A 6000-nucleotide genomic window follows, 5' to 3' on the forward strand; every position below is an offset into this window, starting at 1 on the left:
TGCCCCTAAGGCTGCTCTGATATTAAGATTGTGGGCAACTGTCATTGTTTTTCATGTTTATTACTTGCTATCTTAGCCATTGGTAATCTTGGATGCATTTACACCCTAACTGGATTCATTTTTGTAATGCTGCCCTTTTAAGGTGTATGTTGGACAGGATATCACAAGGCAATTTGGCTGGGCTCTTTCCGGGGGATGAATGTTGCATATACATATGAATGTTGCCAGTGCCAGTGATGTGTAAAGTAGTATTGGGCTCCTTGGCATTGGTGTCAGGTCTGGTGGTCCAGCAGCCCCTCTGCTGCATAACCAGGAACATACCACTCTATTGGGCAACCAGGCTTCTCAACCCTCTTCTCAAGGCACACCTAACAATCCAGGATTTTGACAGCACAGAGGGAAGGGGTGGCTTGTGCATTACCCTGGGCTAGGTCTAAATGCGCCATTGCCATTCCCTTTAGCTGTAGTTAGACAATGAGTTTCACCAACCGCATTCTATTGAATGTAGGTGCAAAAGTGTTAGCAAAGTACAATGCCTTTTTATGTGTCAAACATTTAGTGGGAAAGAAGGAGTCTTGTACATCTCTGTCCTTCCATTTAAAATGTACATGTGATATTATCCAACCAGTGCTCAACAGTGGAGTCCACCAAAGCTCATTGACTTTTACTACAAATATACTTTTGTGGATATTTTTTGTGGGCACAATACTTGGTAGTGAAGTTACTTTAAGTTGTTACTAATAACAATACTAATATGATATATTTGTGTTTACTTTAGGAAAGACCTATCCAGTAATATTCTCTGTGCAGTAACACAAGGCTATTTTACAAGTTGTCACCAAATGGCCAAATTTCATAGCTGAATGAGCCATTATTGGCTTAAGCTGAAAACCTCACTTGGCCTGGCTTATCAATAGTGGGGAAACATAAACCAAGCTCTATTTTATACTAAAATATACATTTTTAGTATACTGTATGAATGTGAGGGGCCTCACAAGGACTTGATGAGCAGGCCAGTCCATGGAACCCCTGCATGCCAACTCTTTTACTTCTAGCAGATATTGCCACATTAACATAAATATATTATTAATCATTTTATTCTTTCTAATGATAAAAAATAATATCTACAATAACATGCTTTTAGTCAAAGCCACTTCCAGACAACATCTCTATTCACTTTCTGTTTATCTTGTTAAGCAATAAATACAAAGCCCTTCTTTGCTTTTTTTAAGAAAGGGTCAGATAGCTTTCTGTGGGTAAAACCAGGATATTTTATGATAAGGTACAATCTGAATCTGTTAAGCAATTTTATCCTAAACCCTGTGTGTAAATCTTTCCAAATCCCATTTTGTCCTGTGGAGCATTTTTATTGCAGCATACAAATTAATTGACCCCACAGGATTCCAAGGAATTTGGAGAGATTCTCAATAGATTTAAAATCACAGGACCGCTGGCAACGAAACATTGCATGCCTGATGCAAAATATTTGCTCAACCACTTAGGAAGAAATGAGAATTGCAATATAAAATAATAAAAAATATCTATCTATCTATCTATCTATCTATCTATCTATCTATCTATCTATAAATAAATAAATAAATATATATATATATATATATATATATATATATATATATATATATATATATATATATATATATATATATATATATGCACATGTGCACCCTGCTGGAACACTACCAGCCAACTTTAATAGCATTATATAATTTTACACATAAAAAAAGAGTAGTTTGATAAAGCTGTTTTTGGCCTCCAACAGCCCTAAACCTTTAGAAGAAGAAATTTGTTAAAGCTAAGAAGGTTGTTTGATCTCTCTGACGTTTCAGGGTTTTTCTTATTCTTTTCACAGTCTGGATTTGACTTAAAGGGTAGAAGATCAGGGAGTTCAGATCAGAGAACAAATGGTTTAACACTGACACTGAGTCACAATGCAAAGGAAATCACACAAAAAACCAAATTTGTTGTAGGAAGGGGAATTTCTCAGCTAAGTGGAACTACTCAGGCATGTTCTGAAAGATCTAAGAGAAGTGTTGAAAGGCCAAAGGACAAAGGTGCACACTACATTTACATCAGGTCTAAAAGAGCAGTTTTGTTTATATCAGCATTTTGGCATTACAAGAGAAAAAAAATCCTACAAAAATACACATATTTGATCTGGACATGCTACAGGTGGATGGGAAAGTGTTATAATATAATGGAACAAAGGGGATTAGAATAATTGCATTTTATGCCTCAGGGAACCCTCTTGGATTGTTGAAAATGTAGTTAATGGACTAATTTTTTTATATATATAAAAAAAACATAGGAAAGAATTACATATTTGTGAAAACTCTTAACATGTGCATTTCAACATTATTTGCTAAGCATTTGGTTTGGATGGAAATAGAAAAGTAAATTAAATAAGTTGACTTGCATTCAAAATAAAATATATGTATAATATATATATCATTTATATATATATTATAATGTTTATATATATATATATATATATATATATATATATATTTCCCTCAAGATTGCAAGCTTGGGAGCAGGGCTCTCTCCACCTAATGTATCGGTTTGTCTTAGTCTGTCAATTCTCGTCTTGTCATACCCCTTGAATCTATGTATTGTATTAAGCACTGTGTACATTGTTGGTGCTATATAAATAAAAGATAACAATAAATAATAATAATAATAATAATATATATGTATATATATTGTATCTATTGTTTTTATATACACAAACAGTTGATTTATTTAAGTTTGCAGAGAGGTCTAGTTATTGTATGTTCGTATTGATAATGGTTGAGTGGAAATGCAACAGTATAATTCCAGTATTGAAAAGCCTTACTGTTTTCATATGTGCACCTCACCTCACTGGTCACACAAAAGCTCTTACCCATTTCTGCATTAAAAGTGAATATTTTGCATGAGTGTACCAAATAACTGATTTCTTATAGGGTTCCTCTTCTTCTAATTTTGCAGCCTGGGCCTTTCGATTTCTTGACACTGTAACCACTGGAGCATCTCCCTATTTTGCCCTCAGAAAAATAAGGTTATAGATTAAGAAAGTATTTTGATATCCAGTTCAGCTGTAATAGCAGATAGGAATACGTGGGTGGCTTAGTTGCCCTCTGGAACAAGTAACATTTTAGAGAGGCATGAATATTTTAAAATTAATCAGATCTTCCTAGAAAACAGATTAAACTGAACAAGCTTTCCCATGAAAATCTTTTTGAATTGGATATTTAATTTTGTTTTAGGAACATTAGGAATTCATTTTCCTGGATAAGTAATAAAAAATTTAAAAACGCTAAAAGGAAAGAAAAATAAAAGAATGAAAAAAAAAAAATCTGGTTAAATTGATAGGGAAGTGAATCTGTCAGATGTAAATAAAGCCACTCTCATTCTGAAGAATATATTATCTGATACCTCTAAATAATTATGTGTAAATAAAAAAAAATTATGAGCATGTTCAAACTTAAAAAATAAATTCATACATTTTAATTTAACTACCCAATGTGTATCTATATATCTTTATCTATATATCAATTCTCTGAACTCAATACAAATAATACAATAATTGAATAATACAAATAAACTGCCCATGTGCTTCCACTACCAGTTATGTAGTAATCCAAAAAAAGTGCACATGATTTTTGTTGTTAGACCTTTTAATCTTTTCTTCAAACAATACACAAAAATACTCTGCTCTCATGGATAAAAACAATTGCAACCACAGCACGAAATATATGTGTGGCACGATTACCGGCACCCTTTTAGTCAATACTTTCTGCTACCTCTCTTTGCCAGGATAACAGGTCTGAGTCTTCTCTTATAATCTCTAAAGTGGTTTGGGAATATATGGCAAGGGATTCCTCCATACAGAATCTTTCCAGATCCTTCGAATTTGGTGCTCGACGCTGGTGGACTCTCCTCTTCAGTGCACACCACGGAATTTCTATTGGGTTAAGGTCTGGGATGGCCATTGTAGGACCTTGATTTTATGCTCAGTAAACCATTTTTGTGTTGATTTTGATGTATGTTTTGGATCTGCTGAAAGATCCAACCACATCCCATTTTAAGCTTTCTGGTAGAGGCATTCAGGTGTTCATTTAATATCTGTTTATATGTGATAGAGTTTATGATGCCATGTATTCTAACAAAATATCCAGGTCTTCTTGCAGAAAAACAAGCCTCAAATATTAAAGAGCCATCACCATATTTAACTGTGTGCATGACTTACCCACCTCTGGTGTTTATTGCCAAAAAGCTCTATGTTGGATTCATGTGACTAATGGAACCCCATCCTATTTGAAGTTTTCAGTAGTGTCTGGCAAACTGAGGAAGGTTGAGTTTGTTTTTGGATAAGAGTAGAGGCTTTTTTCTTGAAAACCTTCCAAACAACTTCTAATGATGTAGGTGACGTCAGGTTGTAGTTTTGGAGACTTTCTGATGCCAAGACACTTCTCCAACTGTGATCCTTGGAAATCGGCCAATCGAACCATTCTCTTCACAGTGCGTTGAGACAATATAGACACACGTCCTCTTCCAGGTTGATTTCTAATCTAAAATATCAATAGGAATATACTTCAGATATATTTTTCTCATATTAATTCATAGAGGTGAGAATGAGAGGAGAGTGAGAGAGAGAGAGAGAGAAGGGAGAGAGAGAGAGCATTAGTAAGTGTGTGAGTGTGATGGGAGTTATACTGCACTATTGTCAATGTTTTGTTCAGTGTATAGTGGTGGGAGTTATGCTGTACTCCATCAGTGCCTGGCTCAGTAGTAGTACATTCAGTCAATAAAATAAAAAATCACATAAACCAACACATAAGGAGAAGAGGGCCCTGTTCTTGCAAGCATACAATCTAGTTGACAGTAGTACAGCGTAACTCCTATCACTATATACCACCATCAAAGTCTGAGTATTTATAGTAGTTATGCTGTTTTTAAGTGTGTTGTGTGTGTGTGTGGGGGGGGTACCCCATACAAGATCCACCACAGGTGCCAAATACTCTAGGCTCTAGGAGAGTTTTGACTCACCTTGTTGCATTTATTATATATCATGAAGGTATAACCCCAGTGAGCCTTTGATGCAGGATCATCTTTGCTGGTTCTGTAAAATGTATAGTTAAATCAGAGAGAGAGTTCTTAAATTCCTCCTTACACATTGAACAGGGCCAGCTTAGCTAATCTCTCTGGAGAAATTGCCTGTGTGTGTCCTTCACAATGAATACAGTTGGGGTCTCCTGCAAGCTTTCCTGACAACTCTCTAGTGAATACACCCCAAGGTTTTGGAGAAGTTAAAATCTGATCGGAATTTTGAATGGCCGTTGTGCCCAGCAGCAAGGAAAGGCTCTAAGGATAAATCGGGTCTTTTGATCTGTTTCCCAGTTAGAAGTCAGAGATGATGGGCATATGAAGACAGTTTTGTAATTAATCCATCAAGTGTGAATATATATAAGATATATATACATATACACAGTGGCTTAACAAGGGTCACAGCGTCTGTGCCTCTAGGGGGCCGGGGCGACCCCTGCAACCACTTGTCTCTGTCTCCTTGTACCAATTCAAAATAGCTGAGAAAGGTCCCTTCTGACCTGCCTCAAGGAGACAGGAATGTATCGGGGTCACGTTATATGACGTGACCCCGTGGTGAACCAAGGCTGCTTATACAGTGTGAGAGCAGCCAAGGAGAAAGCTGCTGACGTGGTGAGAGGTTAGAGGTAAGCGGGGTGGGCGGGAAGCGGCATGTATGTATGCATGTTTCTTTGTATGTATATATGTATCTGTGTATCTATGTATGTATGTATGTGAGCAATAATGTGTATCCATAAGTGTATGTGAGAATGGATGTCTATGTATAAGTGTGAGAGCATGGATGCGTATTTGTGTGTTTGAGCATGTATGTGTAAGTGTGTGTGTGAACATGGATTTGTAAGTGTGTGTGAGCATGGATGTGTAAGTGGGGTGATAAGGAATGTGTGTGTTTGT

The sequence above is a fragment of the Sceloporus occidentalis genome, unplaced genomic scaffold (genome assembly GCF_023333645.1).
Source record: "Sceloporus occidentalis isolate IW3139 unplaced genomic scaffold, rSceOcc1.0.p SCAF_85, whole genome shotgun sequence".
Taxonomy (NCBI): Eukaryota; Metazoa; Chordata; class Lepidosauria; order Squamata; family Phrynosomatidae; genus Sceloporus; species Sceloporus occidentalis.